The sequence below is a fragment of the Manduca sexta genome, chromosome 25 (genome assembly GCF_014839805.1).
Source record: "Manduca sexta isolate Smith_Timp_Sample1 chromosome 25, JHU_Msex_v1.0, whole genome shotgun sequence".
Lineage (NCBI taxonomy): Eukaryota > Metazoa > Arthropoda > Insecta > Lepidoptera > Sphingidae > Manduca > Manduca sexta.
This window is the reverse complement of record NC_051139.1, coordinates 3,225,222-3,242,676: the sequence shown is the minus strand read 5'-3', so window position 1 is coordinate 3,242,676 and position 17,455 is coordinate 3,225,222. Positions and strand designations below refer to the sequence as shown.

The 17,455-nt window shown below is 35.2% G+C and overlaps 1 protein-coding gene across 1 annotated transcript in view; it reads left to right on the top strand.

Annotated features, from left to right (window-relative positions):
• Positions 1-6,297: 6,297 nt before the first annotated feature.
• The window catches only part of LOC115440769, a gene marked incomplete in the record, with an annotated part of 197,131 nt that continues 185,973 nt past the window's right edge, over positions 6,298-17,455 (top strand). Inside the window, 1 exon segment of the mRNA XM_037442647.1 lies at positions 6,298-6,689.

Here is a 17,455-nt window from a genome sequence, read left to right as displayed (position 1 = left end):
ATTGAAGATGTGATTCATTATGTTTCCGACACGTTAGTTTGTCAATTCTGTATCGAAACAAGGCTTGCCATGTCGGTAGTGCCTTAAAATCTAAGTGGAGGTTGGAATAGTACATTTAATAGTACTTATGGATTATATACGCTAGTAAGAATACCTATATTTGATCGAGTTTGCGAATGTAACTTATAATTTTGCCACCACAAGTTCACAGCATAGTTCCTTTTTAATTTACATTTCAATTGCCAGCCCGTCCTAGTTCTCACAATAATATTACACAATAACTCACCTTGAACTTAGCCAAATCGTTTAAGCTTGAAGTTATGTAAGTCAGTTTTGTCACTCATTTACGAATCAATAACCCTTATGCAACAGTTACCTAAAGCGTAATAACACACAGTAACTTTGGCTTACATTATAATTTTGTTCTACAAAAATCCTAATTTGGCACCCCATTGTGTAAGATTATAATTTTATTGCCTGCAAATGCGTGTTGCGTGACCACCAACGGTCAAAGATGCCTTAGTTGTCAAAATGTGTTCCGTTTTACGTAATAATCGATTAATTTTCATGTAACAGACGGCGAGGACAATCTAATGAATTGCTTTTTATGTAATACGATGTAAATTAATTTGTTTTATATTGATAAATTCAATTTTTATTGTCGTAAGTTGCGGTGCTGATTCGTTTCCGTCCAACGGAGTGTATCGTGATGCACGACGCATAGCTGTCTGCTGATTAGATTTGAATAAGTCGCAGATTGAGAGAATAGCATAATAATTAATTGAAACGGATAATTGTTTATTCGTTGCTGGAACTTAGATATAATCTTATACCTATGGAAAACTTGTGGCTGTTGTTAATAAAATGTAACAGTTAATGGAATTTTTTGTGTATATCGAACGTACTAAACATGAGGCACAGACATCCTTTTGTGGAATTAAGAAATTGTATTGCTGCTGATCACTTTTCCTTATGTTTAAAATAGTTCATACTTTTATTTCAGCCTTTTTAATATGATATGCAAAATTAAAAGCAAAGTATAATGTTCACGGCCAAAGCGTCGACATTAACATGAGCGGCGGCTCGCACTTGGCAGGCGCGAGCGAACACCACACATTCCGCCGCCGTTCGGGAGCATTCCAGCGCCCTTTAACTATTTAATTCGGTCGTTTACCAGCACGGGGAAGATAATCTGGCCCTTTGTTCGGACCCTTTCATAAAGCTAATTGCGCTGGCACCCGGGAATTATGAATGCAATGGAAAAATTTCAGCAAGTTCACCTACCCGGCCGGTGGAATTTCTTAATCGCAGCGCATGCTTCGAGATAAATAATACTAGAGATGAAATAGAATGACGTGGAACGTGTTTACATTCGCGTTTCCATGTAGCGCGATGTTTAGCGAGTTTTTCATTCTGTCTCTTCATTATATTTATGAAAATATCGTATTTATTTCCGTGTTAGAGTTGTTTATTATTGTTTCTTCAAGTAGGTACCTACCGTATGTCCGCATCATTATAGATAATAGTTATTTAGCTATAAAAACAAATGGGCATTTTCTTATGTTTCGTAAGGCGTCGCGCAGATGCTGTCGAGTTGCGCAACTTTAGCACCTGTTAATTTCGTAGTAGTGTAGAGTTTCTTGGCAACAAGTTGACATATGCGTGACTTCTTAGTAATAAATTGTATTGAATACCTGTAGAATAAAAAGGTTGAGATAAGTAATTATTGTGATATTTTAAATTTTTATATTATACCTACTGCCTACTAGTGAAAAACATAAAGTAAAATTTATTATAAATCCATGAAATTAACATATTATTCTGTGTTGCGCCAAATGCTCTTAACTCTGTCCGAAATTTACATAAGCTTCTATATGTGCGTTGACATAGTTTGTACTTGGATAATTCATACGACTTTATGTTTTGGTATTAAAAAGCTTATTTTCAAGTCAGGGAGTGAATAACATCAGAAGTTTGTAGTGGCGAAATGTGAATTTTTTTGGAAAGGGAACTCGACACAACATATAGACACAAATATGCATGAATTCCATGACCCTTCGCCACTGGAAGTTTGTATCCTGTACCGGCTGACTGATAAAGATGGAATCCAATTATAATTTCAAGAGGCGATGCGTCTTTTTAAGGTTACAAAATTATGCCATCCTACGTTACTGGATGTACACGATCTGACCCAGAACGCTAGCCAGAACAAGGTGGGCTCTCATCACGTAAAATCTGAATTATAACAATATTATCAAATAATATTTACCCCCTGGTATAGCAGATGTTCATGAGGAACGATGATCATTTACCGTTTACGTGAACCGTATGTTATCGTTGCCCAATGTATCATAAAAAAAAGATATTCTTCTATTGTATTGAAATTACATACGTAAAGAATAAACTTCCAACCTAATTGTTCCCATTTCGGACTATAAAATAATTCTCTGAAGGTATCCTTTTACCCTACTATAAAATGAAATAAATGTGTATGGATGTGACAGTAAAACAATTTTTTATCGCGTCCAGCATCGGAACACCGTTGCGTAGACCTTATTTAGGAGTGGTGATCAGCTTGTGGACTGTACACGTGGGTGTCTATGGTCAAGGATGCCCTGAGAATATATTAAACTCCTTTTTAGTGACACTGGAGCCTACAAGGTACCTAATTATTACCTTTAACGACGGTACGTACACTAGTACAAGTTGTGTGTATCTACAAGTGCAAAACACAACTTTACAGGAGATTTAAACATTCTAAACGTTGTAAATTTGTCATAGTCTAACAGAAATCTTTGACATTTTATAATGCTTATACATCAGTATTTCAAAATTTCAAAGATTTCTTTTGGACTGTAACAAATTTACAAAGTTTAGGATGTTTACATCGCTCGCCTGTAAAGTTGTGTTTTTGCACTTGTATTAGTATATGTAGGACCCTTCGTTTTGTTACACTGCTGTACAAATAAGGTGAAAAATTGTGCTGATATCTTCCTATAAAGTATGTTCCGGAGTCAGTACTACCTTAAAAGAAGCTGAACAAATAAACTTCATAATGCTTCTGCACATTGATTTCAATTGAAATATTCTCTCTATCTAGAATAAAGCCAACCTTTTGAAGTTTATTTTAGTGCAGAAAAACAATCGTTGATAACACAAAAGTTTTAAGACGATTTGAAACTTTGAATTTTTTCAATTACTTTTACGACTGATTGTACAGTCAAAAGGTCACTCTCTTAATAAAACAATGACCTATTACGAAAATTGTTAATTCGTGCGAATCTTCAAAAAACTCATTTTTGTTTGCGACCTTTTCTCTCCCAAAAATTATCAATTTTGTAATATGTCGTTAGTTTATTAAGAGAGAGAGGTTATAGTATATTTCTAATGATAATCGAGGGACACTGTTTCCTGCCAGTGATTATTGTTTCATATGCAAATAGGCTGGCAGCCCTGGACGTAGCGTATCACCGCGGAAACGGCTCGCAATGACGTAATCGCCATTTGTGACAATATGAATGTTACGCCGTATATAACTTGTGCCAATTGCTGACAAATATCTGAGGATTTGCGGCCGGAGACTGTTTCAAGTGAATTCATTTTATGTAATTGTTGTATTTGTGCAATTGTACTATCTTCTAATTTTCTTGAATATAAGATTTTGATTAAAAATTGTGCATGACACTACCTAGTACCTACTGCTTAAATTAGGTGTATTTAGGAAAGCATAATAAGATTATCACTGGTCTAATAAAATTTATTTGTTTTATGTCCATCGCTTCATTATTCGGCGTCATCATACTTTCTTTGTCGTGGCTTGCAGTGGCCTCGTTATGTCGGGGTAGTTTTACGTTTAGTATCAACTGATAGTTTTTCTAGTTGCGTCTTCATTCGACTTTTTGCAGGACAACTGACTCTAAATTATTTTTACAATTTTAAAATGCAAATAGGTCTTTTAATTCCAATATCAAATATAGTTCCCTAAGTAATGTTGAGTTTGCATAGTGTTAGCCGCGGTCCACTCAGTAACTAAGGTCTTCGTCCCACGCCGTCCGTTGCTTTTATTTAGCTTGTTACAAAATGTATTGCCTTATTACGTCCTGTTACATAGTTGCTATCACCAAGAACGTTTGTAGTAACACGAGAATGCAAGAATAATTCCTCCTTTTGTGTTCTCTGCTGCCATGAATGCTTTGATAAAATACGTTGCTTTAATTTAGATAGTTTTAATTTGCTGTGCATCTTAATTATTCTTTGAGTTATAGTAATTGAAATATGGGGTTGTGCGAGAGTTAGTGATTGTATTTATTATATTAATTCAAGTTTAATTTAGAATTTGTATTAAACTCTTTGATACTTTTTACAATTCCTATTCCGCATTCTCTGAGCGGCTTCTTCTCTGCCTAAAGCCCGTGAGACGAGAGACATTACGTATCACACATTGAGTAGTGCTTTAAAATTGCCAGCCGTAGAAGCAACGTCCCACTTATAAAAAGTAAGTCCTCAACAACAACTCATCCTAATGATGTCTTCTAATTTCAACTGTAGAAACTCTTCTACAGTCCTAATAGATATACAATGATAAGTGTGCACCAGCCCGCATTCCACCCCAACATCCTCGAGTGACTTCACCAATTTCTCTTTCAATTTCTCGACTCTCGCGTTCGACCTCGTTGATGTGACCAGAATACAAGAGGAGTCGCGGCAGGATCTCGCTATTTCCCTTCGACACGCGGTTTCAAGGCCAACGTGCTACGTGATAAGCGTGCCAATATTAGTTTATTTCCGACTAATGTGCGGATGAGCGGGCACGTTGGCTCTCAATTATATAGTAATTGCATAGGTATTATATTTAAACGTTTGCTTCCTATTGCTAGCTATGGTAAAAGGCGTTAATAATATAAGTAATTTATTTAGGTGTTTCTGCAAAAGGAATTGTAGATCTAATATTACAGGGAGAGTTGCATTCTTTTTTATCAAAATGATAAACATATCTTATTGAATGTAGGTAGATATTATATTGTACATACGTTGATCTCAAAACGCGAATAGTCGGAATTAAATAATAAATAACATACGAGGTTCAAGCTATTTATTGGCGATATACTTAATTCACTGTAATAACATAAATTTACTATAATACGATAAAGGTAGGCTCGCGGCTCCCCGCGCCGAATTTAAAAGTAGGTAATCAAGGATAACAAGTACTTAGCCCGCGGTTTTAAAATTATAAAAAATTCGAAATGTTGGTAGATATTATAACGTTGAATTTTTCAATCCGCCCCATGACCACGTAGGCTGCAGTGAGCAATCTTCCATACGTCAGGAGAAAATTTTTACATAAAAAACCGCGATAAATCCGTAAAAAAATAATATTTTGATGTCTAACATTCGCAACATAAGAAATCATTAGTTTATAATATGTTAAATCGAGAACATGGCTATTCTCTGTGCCAAACATACAAATCCCTTTAGCGGTTATTGCAATTACTTCTAACAAACAACCAAACATGTTCACAAACTTTCGCATTTATATTATGAAGATATTGTATACGACCAGGTGCGAAATATTTTTGTTTATCCAACTCATTGTTGCATAACTGGTGCGTGTCCGAGGTGCGGCGATGGGCGCTGGGCCGGCGTCCGCACTTTCCCTCTACCACGGCCCATCACCAACCATCTTCATTGATAACTGGCTTTGCACACAGATCGAGAACGAACAGACGTACAGGTAGGCAGTTTTGTTAATTTAATCGTTCAATGTAGGTCACGTTTGTCGATACAATTTGTTGGTATCAAAATTTTGATTTCTATCCTCGTTATAGAGATAGATGTGATATTTATATCGATTATCATTTTTTTAAATTATAGTTTACAAAAGTTAGTGAAATATTGGAATTATTGGTGAGAAATGTGTGAAAGCTCCACCCTCTGCGCACGTTAGTGACGGTTCCTAGGTCGGAAGTGTGTCCGTTAAAGATCTGTTGATTTGCACAGAATTGTTCCCCTTCGGGGACTAGAGGTTGAATACTGGCAGACCGCTTATCATAAAAAAAAAAAGATTTTTTCTTCGATATGCATGAATAAGTGTAAGTATTGCACTAATTCTACTAAAGAGGCACAAACCACGACGCAGAAGACGAATACCAAACTAATTTACATAAATATTTTGCAACTGTTGCAAAGCAGTACAATAAATAATGAAACATCAAAGATACCCTGCGTTTAAACTAAAACACAGGTGAATAGCCTTTCCGTCAAGCCTGCTTCCTGATAGCATTCTAATTCACCGTCGGCCGAACAACCTCTCGCCGCACACAATAAAACAATAATATCAAGATTTATTGCCCGGGACACGCGTATTTGTCGACAAAACGTTAGTTTTACCTCCAATCCATTGAATATTAGCAACTCTTTGAGCGGCAATCGCGACCGCTTTCCACGGTGCGCCGGTTGAGCGCAACAGCCAAGTGCCAACATAACGGGGCGGGAGACCGGCCGATCGAGACGTGTGTATCGCATGCGCTTGCGCACCGAAGACGCGCGACCACGCGATCACAACACCGCGTATTTGTGACAACCGACTGTTTATTACGAAAATTTTTATGTAAAGTGTGTGCTGTGTTGTTTCATTGGATTATTTGTCGTGCTTCGTGTGTTTTGTTGGTGGACGAGCGCACTCGGCCCAGGTGAGTTTGGTTTGCGGTTTCGCAAATGCTGTACCTTTGATTCGGTCGCTTTGATCTTGTAGAATTGTTGGTGCGTTGACTTTCTAACCTGCAATTGTTACTCTATAAAGCTTTAAGGTCTACAGCGTCTAAAATTACATCAAATCACCCCTTCTCCACGGTCAAGACGAAAAAACTATCCAAAAATTTCGACTTCGAAATCACAATTAAATTATAATTTCTCTTCATTATATTCATTGTTTTAAGTGTTCATAAAATTAAAAATAGAATGTGTAGGTTCTGAAAAGAAAACACAAGACTGCAGTGCCGTAACCGCACTGTTTGGATGTTAGAACCGCACGCATCCGTGATTCTTCTTCCTTGCAAGCCTGCTGCTGATTTGTATGCGACCTTTTGTCAGTCTTTTCATAACATATAGGTATGTAGGAAATTAACCTCGTTTAAACAAATAATGTTAGTTGTATATTTTTTGTAAACTTCGTTTAATCATTAGTTATCTTTACGCGAATATTAGACATTCAAATAAAACTATTACTGACTATCAAAAAAAAAACACCATGAAGGTTGCAGTCTTCGAAACGTCGGGAGAAAATAACAATATAAATAAGCGCGATAAAATTTGTACATAGTTTTATTTCATTTTGTTTAATAATTTAATTATAGATCCAAAGAAATATTGTCTGGATTCGATAGTGATTGTCCTGTTTTCGAATGTCAGTATGTAGGTATCAGGACTCGAGGCCTGCATTGGTTGTAATTTGTGAGTAGGCGTTAGTTTTGTCTGTTGATACAATTTGCCTTGAATTTTATTCAAATTAGAACTACCGCCATTATGAATTTGTTTACATTAAAATACACCACGTTATTGCACAATATTTGTAACAGAATAATAATAATTTTATGCTGAAATAAGAGAGCTTACATCATTTTGCCAAAAGTAATTAATTGACCAGTGATTGGTACTTACTATCAAGTAATAATTTGGAAGTTATTAATTAAGAATTACGATAAATATTTTTACAAAACATTGTGAACGAAACCGAAGTGGGCCTATGATATTTTTTGACTACCTAGGCTTTCGGGAGGAAGTAATTTAATTTTATATTATAATTATTAACAGGTACTTAATACAGGTACTTTAGTAAATCGGTTTTCCAAATCTTTTTATTACTTAAATTATGGCCGCCCGCTCGTTTCGTTCCTAGTTATTTGAAATCCATCCAAAGGTCTGGAAGAAATCGCCGATAGCGAGAAGACTGCCATTTGTACTTCCTATTATTTTATCATTTCTGTTGTATATTTATTTTTCTTTACGGTTTTGATGTACAAAAAAAAGTTTAAATAAAATAAATTAATAGAATTTAATGGCGATAGGCTTGCTCACTATCACATCACGAGACCAGTGGAAGCACTAGTTACTCCTCTACCTATATCTTCGGGGTTAAAAGGTGTGAATGTCTGTTTAATATCTATGTTGTCAGATGGATGTAGAATACCCGCTAGAATAAATAAGTAATTATAAATATCTACTAAACACCTAGGTACGCGCCCTTTATCAAATTGTGCCACTGTTAACCTGGTAGACCAAAGATATAACTTCATTTGTTCTATTTAATGCGTAAAATGGCTGTTCTACACATAAACTATTTTCGATTTTTTAAAAATCTAAAACATAGCAAACTTTGTTAAGTTTATAGACATCGATTATCGAACGAACAATTGTAGATACGAACACAAAAGTTCAAAGGCGATTTAAGATTTTAAATTTGTTCAGATATTTTTGCAGCTGATTGTACATTGATTAAGGGCTTAGTGCCAAAGCCTCAGTCGAATCAAACTCTCGTCATTAATCGAAGATTCCGAAGCCCCTCTGATTACTTCGCGACTGTTCTACCAATTCTAAGTTCTATACAAACTGCAGTACTTTCAATTCACACTGATTATAATAATTGTTGAGATATTGTGGACACTGGATGTCTCGTCGGATGCGCTGTTGCATCAGTTTCGCTTTCTACACATCACTTTCCAACCCTATGTAATAGAATTTCGAAAATTGCACTCACTTTGTACCTTACGTAACTGTAAATTGCTATGACAATATACAGTACTTATACACAGAGTCTGAGAACAATATTTTCTACCCAAAATGGAGACACTTCTTGACAAGATAATATGTATTATCTTCAAATTATCTTATTGGGCCATTAGTAGCCTTTCTATGCTGCGAAGACGGTGAATTTGTCGGTTCGAGCCTAAAGTTTGGTAAACAATAATCATAATTGCTGGGCATTATAAGACTAAACATGCATGTCTCAACAAGCGTAACAATCGCAACAAGTAACAAACGCAGTTTTTTTTAATGTGCCCGGCAAAGTCCACTATGCCTGATGGTATGTAGAGTGTGGTCAAATAGAATGCCGCCTGACGAGAGGAGATTACCCCTAAACAGTCGACACAATTATGCCTGTTGTAACCGGATATACACAGGCTGATCCTGAGCGTGACACACTTGAACCACTATGGATTTAAACACCTTTAGTACGGTGGAGTACCGCAGTACTTTGTAGTTCAAAGTTTTACATGATATTGCTATTGTTTATGTTGGATCGCTAACTTCAAGGCGGATACTAGGTCATTAAAATGCAAAATTAACCAAAGTCGTGTAAAGATTAATGTCGAAAGACGGATAAGTTCCACGATATTGGCCTTTATGCAGTATGTATCGCTTCATGTCCTACCAATGAACTGAAGCTGAACTTAAATGCATGAGTTGCTTTTCTCCTTAAACCTTCAGATATACGGAGGTTATGAATGCATGTATGTTATTTCACACGAGAAGTTCGAAGACCCCGTGATATTTGGATTTAAATTAATTCTACATGTGTGGTGTGGATGGCGCGGCGTCTTGACTAAATCGAGTAACAAGCTACGAAATCTGAATGAATTATCACAGGCTACATTGCTTACGACATCGAGTGACAAGTAACTACTGGAATATATAGACTGGTGGTTAAATTATTGTACAGAAACTTATTAAATTGATATTACGAGCTCTCATGATTCCTCAATCATCGAGAGAAGATGTATTTATTATCAAAGATCAAGAATGCAAATCAAATCGGTGCTGAAGCAGATTTTGCTATCAAATGCCATAAATTGGCTAAAAAATATCTCTTAATTATTTCTGCATTGACGCAAGAAACTAGATGTACATTTTTATCTATCGAAAGGAACCAATTTTTTTTATAAATTATTTCTCACTATGAAATGAAATTATTTACAAATATCATAGAATTTACACATCCGTCATAATCTCAACACTTTAATAAGTTATGTATTCGAAGCACTTGTTCACACACCACTGTGGCACTGAAATGTAGGCTAATATTGATAATCGCGTACATTGAAACCGTCCACACGCGGCCGTTTCAAACGTTTGGGAAAGTATGTCGTATTACTGTACGCGGAAAATCGTAAAAACTTAAATATTTTAAATTTTCTTGCCTTTTACTCGGTTCACATTTTAAATAACTAAAGATCTGTTTGACGTTACTCAGGAATTTAGAGGTTTTTTGCTATTAAACAGCGGTGTGGAAGGAGTATGCTATCTTGTTTTGATTTAAAGGAAGTTGTAGTCATTGACATTTTGACTTAAAATCTAATACATTAAAGTATTATTCTATAATTTAAAGTTCTTAATGGTATTACTATACGTTTAAAGGTACTTAGTATAAGTGTTATAGAGAATCATTTTGGCATTGCGTTTCACAATGAAACCCCATACTTATTTTCTTAAAAACTTGACTGTAAGTTCTGCGAAACTTAGATGTAAAATACAAAAGTTTCGAATAAAATAGATATCAATAAAAACTATTTTTAATTTTACATGTTCCAATGCCACTTCTACCACTCTAAGATAATTCGTCGAAGCGGCAACATCACACTTTCAGTCGGAAATATACTCACGCACACGCTATATTCGCACAAAACTACAAAATAATAAAGTAAAACTGGGATTTTGGTGAAAATATTCGTTATTCATGGATGACTTTTGGCACAATGTTAGCAGAGGTTAAGACGAGTACGTGGTTTTATTTATTAACATAATCTCAAATTGACCCTGTATAACTGCAAGGTAGATAACCAAACTGTTGCATCATTTATTTCTATTAAAACCCAAATAGAATTTTGGAAAATATAACATAAAATAACAATTTTTATACATAACACCGAACTTCAAGACTTTTACGTCAGACGCAAAATATTTTATTGAAATTCTTCACTCTCTTATTACCCAAATAATTTCGTTACGATCTCATTCTGTCATTCTTTTAAATATTCTTGACAAATATAAAGATTACATGATAAAAACATTTATGATTTCTAATTTGATTTAAATAGTAATAAACACGGTAGATTAACATACAAAACTAATAAAGATTCTGTGCATGCTTGTGCGTTTGTGTGTACGCGTGACTGTTTCTCGACGTAATAAGTGTGTTAATTTTTTTTATTTGTATTGATGCCCTTTTTTAATTGTAATTTATACCATAAGAATATTATGTAAAAAAAGTACAAAGTTACGTAATTCTATAGTTGGAAAATTTTGGAATTACTAGCTTGCAGTTTTACTTATTCGAACAAGAACCTCCTTTTTTTTTCGAATAAGGAAAAAAATAATTAAATTCCATTTTTAAATCCTCGCTGACTTAATGGAATGTACGCGATGATTTTTTATATCGCTCGGAATAGTCATGTTCTATTCTATTACATTCGCAATTTCCGGACAATTAACGTAACAAAATCATGCCGGCAGACATCATTGTAACCCCAATCTGTATATACGTTCTCACTACAAATCAACACACCTAGATTGCCTTCAATAGACAAGAACATATCATAATAACCCTATGTAATGTGTGTTTGTCGAACAAAAGAAGTGTTTTTATTGAGTTTCACGCGCGACAATGGGTGCTGGAATCGACGCTGTGTTGAGACATGTTTATATTTACAAAAGGTCAAACGCTTATTTTCTTGTACAATTGATTAAGAAATATTAATGTAAACAGTAGTGGGAACGCGGCGGCCGAATACAGTATATGTAATCTATACATATATATAAAACAAAGTCCCTTTTTCTGTCTGTCTGTATGTTATCGATTTTCTCAAAATCTACTGAACAGATTTTTATGAAATTAGCTGTGAAGATAGTTTAAGACCATCTTTAGGACTCTGGGAAGGTTTTAGGCTACTTTCTATCCAGGAAAAATAAATAGTGGGATTTTTATCCCGAAAAACTCCTTCACGCGATAAATTGGAGGTAGGTCTCTCATATGTGTGAGTCCTCCTGAGTACCGCAATGCCTATTTCGGCTGCCAAGCAGCAGTGTATAGTCACGTTGTGTTCCAGTTTGAAGAAAATTGTAGCCTGTAACTACTGGACATAATGAGACTTAACATCTCATGTCTCAGGATGACGAGCGCAGTGGAATACTTACCAAACAACACTTTGTAATTTAAGGTGTTGGATGCAGTTTCTACTGTTTATGGGCCGTCGTATCGCTTACCATCAGGCGAAAGACAAGTTCGTCTCATCATTCAAAGCAATAAAATAATATGGGGACTGGGGAGTATCTATTCAAGTAACAGAAGCCAAAACAATGTTTTTTAGATTTTTTTCTGTCTCTCTGTCTGTTTGTACACGGATTAAGCAAAAAAAACTGCATTGAATTGAATGCAGTTTTCACCAATGTATTGATACAGGTCTAACTTAAAATATAGTCTCTATTTTATCTTGAGAAAATATAAAGCGGGATTTTTATACCAAAAAAAATTTTCATGCAGAAGCCGCGAGCAAAACCTAGTACGTATAATGTACTATTGTGGTATTTTCACGACAAAGTGTATGTATTGCTCTTTACACAGGGTTTATCTTGACGATTGCAGACATAGAGAACAAGATATTCAGAATCTGAATTTCAGATGCTCAGTGTTAGCTAGAAAAATTTGATTATTTTACCACACAAGACAAGACCACGCGACTCGCAGTAACACGTTCAGCGCTAATTCAGCTACAACCGGCCCGCATTCCGAAAAAAGCCTTGGTCCAATGCATAACGTGTAGGGCAATTATTTAATGTGTGTATCAGTACGTTGCGTCATTGTAATTGCAAGCGAAACATGGACAGAAAGACACCGGGCCGTATTGGGTAACGATATGCCGGGTATGCGTCTATACTGATGCAATAACTAGTTGCTGGCACTTTTGGAGGGAAAAATGTCGGGACGTTTTGAGTGAATATTTGTAATATTTATAATCTGTGGGAATTAAATTAGGTGTGTTATGTAAGAACAGTTCAAGTTATAAACTCATTAATTGAAGTTAAGACATACCTACTGTTCATACAAGTCCTACAATATTATAAATGCGAAAGTTTGTGAGGATGGATGTATGTTTGTTCCTCTTTCACGAAAAAACTACTGAACGGATTTGGATGGAACTTTACAGTAATATTGGTTATTCATCAGAATAACACATAGGCTACAATTTATAATGCTTTTGTGTAATTTGGTCATAATATAACATTATAACGAGACATATCAAGTAAGTCGGAATAAATTTATCCCAGAAAACTCCTTCACGCGGCCGAAGCCGCGTTCAAAAGCTAGTCAATTATAATTATGAAATAGTCAATGAAAGACCTAAGACTAATAATAAAACTATTCAAAAATAACAAAATAATGAGCGGTGGATGAGGTTATGTGAACTTATATATCTGTATATCTTCGTATGATATCATCGATATTTAGTTTTAGTTTTTTTGTTGCAATAGAGAAATAAATTAAAAATGTTATCGCAACTAGACGTTCACACGATATTTTCGATCGGAGATTTATCTGCTGTATTGCATTTTAGCGACATCCTGCGATCGGTTGGATCCGCGGCGCAATCATGCGTTCGATTGCTTCGGTGCTGGCAACTTGTTTTATCAAAACAGCGAATTGAGCTATATTGATGGAGAATAGCGACTAAATTACCACTTACTATTGCTAAAAATATGAAGAGTGTTTCAGTGGCGAAGGGTCCATATAATCCGATTCCAGCCGGCTTCTCTTTCATGATTTATGTGAAAATTCTAATTATTTTTAGAAAATATATAGACCGCATATTTGTCAGTAGCATATTCATTTGGCATATTTGTCTACAAGTAGACGGACAACATGCAAATTATAAATTATTAAAAATTATACTGTATCTTGTAGCAATACAATACAATGTTCTTTAGCCTTTTAACTTCGAGAGTAAGCCGTAAAACAACATAACAGAATATACAATATTGCGTTAATGTTATTGTTGAGAGCTTCCGTACTCCGCAGAGTAGAGAAGATTGGACTGTAAAACAAGGGACGACGGGTTGCCAGCTTATCTTCCTGTATTACCAGGATAAAATCTGACTATCAAACCTCATCCAAGCCCGTTCACTGGTTTACTTACATCCAAACCTCCAAACAACTTTCCAAACTTGCTTTAAATTATTAGTAAGAGATGAGAAGGATGTCTATCTATTTGGCATTCTATCTGTCTACTTCTATTACCATCAGCTAAAGGGCGATTACTGATGTGCTTGTATAAAGAAAGTCAGGTAGTGAATGTAAGAATTAATTCACGGCTATACAGGCAAAGCATTTGCTTGCGGATCCGTCTGTATGAAAAAAATTTTCCTTGAGTTTTTCTGGGATAAATAGTACCCTATTACACTGAGGAGTAGTGTAACTTATTATTAGTGAAGATCAAAATCGGTTCAATAATTCCTGAGCTTGGCGCATTTAAACTCTTCATCTTTATAATATTAGTATACTAGCTGACCCGACAGACGTTGTCTTGTCTTAACTATGTATGCACGCGCGCATTTTGTCGATCGCTGACAGTTATTTCAAACCACTGACAGTATATAAAATTAATGTCGTCGTTAAGTTTTCTTAAATTTTCTAATTTTCCGCGCAATTTTTTGATTTTTTTCTTTCATAAGAACCTTCTCCTGACAATAACAAACAGCAAAAAAAAAAATAGTGAAATCGTTCGAGCCGTTCACGCGTAATGGCGTGACTAAGGAAAATAGGGATTAATTTTTATATATATAGAAGATATTTTTTTAATTCAGCTAAATTGACTGCTGGAGAGTCGAGGCTATTTTTTTCCTCAACGGTATCGCAAGATGTTACCGACGGCCACATTTCATGGTCCACTGCATCTCTTTGTCTTAGCCTCCGTGCTTTCTATCAATGCATAAAACAGTCATCTTTTTTTCTGCACGCTTTATTTCACCATTAAGCGAATTGTGAGATTGCCTGTTGCCAATTGGTTTAAGATTTTGGATTTACCAGAACGTTTATTTTTTATTAGCGATTAAATTTCAGATATAAATACTTAGTATTAAGGTAATTGAAATAAAATAATTGTATGAATATTCTCCCGACGTTTCGAAGACTACGCAGACTTTTTGTGTTATAATTATTCGCGTAAATATAAAAATCATTATTAAGATAATATTATAAATTAAATTGTGTGCGTATCGTTCAATTTGTATAATATAATTATGCGTTGCTCGTAGTTCTGTCCATATAGTCTGTTGCTGATAAAAATCGTTGCAATCAAAACCAAATTTAAAAAATTACCCTCTTAGGAGTCGAACTCAGAATTTCACGGTCTTTAGCCCACATCACTAGAACCTTTTACTTTACACATCAACGAGTGGATTAATTATAAATAATAATAATATCAGCCATGTTTTATATACTGTCCCACAGCTGGGCACGGGCCTCTTCTATTACTGAGAGGGATTGGGACTTAGTCCACCACGCTAGCCTAGTACGGATTGGTAGACTTCACACGCCCTCAAAATTCTTAAAGATAACTTCTCAAGTATTGCGGTTTCCTCACGACGTTTTCTTTACCGAAAAAGCAAGCGATAATTCACGATTAATTACACTACTTTAAATCCTTATAAATCCTGAATCCACACCAAAATCCAATTAGAAATTCCATTTTAAATTGATCCGTGTCTGAGTAAAGTTAAACTGTTACTACATAGCCATTTGATTGCCGGAAATCTAGATCAAATAGGTCGTACGTATCTGGTCCAACCAAACAAGTCTAAAGTGGGTTCGTGTAAACCAGCTATCTTGCTTCATTAGTTATGTAACGCAGAAATATGCCGATAAATGGATAATTAAACTTTTTTATTGACTTACGAAATCTTACTACTATTTATGAATGTGAGGGTTCGTGAAGATTTGCGGTTGTATGTAAAGGTACAAAATGCTGAATTTGCTCGCCAGTTATCACTTTAAAATCCTTCCCTGAAATAATCTTAAGGCATAACAGCCTCACAGTGCAGTTTTTCGCAATAAAAACTATCATATACGCAAAAATATAATGCATTTACAAAATATAACTTTGTGCCACACATCAATTAATATTATGATAGTATTTGTTGGAGTTTACGGACCATAATTCCACTGGTGGTCTCTCATATGTGAGGGTTCGCCTGGGTAGGTACCACCGCAATGTCTATTTCTGCCGCCAAGCAGCAGTGTGTAGTCACTGTTGTGTTCCGGTTTGAAGGACACTGTAGCCAGTAATTACTGGACATAATGAGACTTAACATCCCATGTCTCAGAATGGCGAGAGCAGTGGAATAACAAACAATATTTGGTAATTCAAGGTGTTGGACGGTGTTTCTACTGTTTATGGGCGGTCGTATCGCTTACCATCAGGCGAACGGCAAGTTCGTCTTGTCAATCAAATGAATAAAAAAAAAATATGATGTAAAATCTCAAAAGAAGATCTCTTTTCTCTCTTTTCTCTTCCTGAATAAAGAACAATTTTACCAAGTACACAATGTCTTTGATACAAGCATCACCGTTCATCTCATCTGACAGCCTAAATGTTTTCCCATGCACCACTGCTAAAGGTTTCGTCAACGCATCATGTGTAGCAATGCTTTGTTTTATTGCAAATCGTGCGTCAAATTAGAGCGTGCGACAGACGGTACGCTCTCTGTGTTAAAGGGAGGTCTCTGTACGTAACTACAAACGATTCTGTAGATACCATAATAACCTGCTTTGTATAAATGTACTTTAATGAAATAATCTTTTGCTTGTAGGTTCTTTTATTCGAAATTAAAGTTATTAAATCAAATTATTATTATGTAGTTTTGTTGAACTCAAAGCTTAATTTAATTATTTCAAGCGGTTATTTATTTTATGTTTCATTTATTTACGCATTTCAAAAACAGACTAAGAAAGCATACAGTATTTACTAGTGGCACCCAAACTAAGCCGCGCTTGTATCTTGGGTATAATAAAAGTTACAATATAAGTTATTAGCTGCAAGCAGAAAACAATGCAATTTATAATATTTACCTATGAGCTATGAGAAATATATAAATCAAAGAACGAATATACTGAAATCACCAATTTCCAAAACCTATAGTGTGTACAGTCTCAACCGCACATGTTTGCTGACGCGCCGTGACGTGATACAACGCACGTGAAAATATCAATATATAATATTTTAACCAATTTTACTCAGTGCAACCCCACAACCGACTTAAACACATAACTATAAAAACCAGGAGTTATCTTTAACTTTATAACATAAAAATATAAATAAACGGGACTATTCCGTTTTCGTTGATTTTTCTCTACGCACACTAACATATAACGTCATTCGTGTATACACTATAAGGTGCGTCATCAAAACAA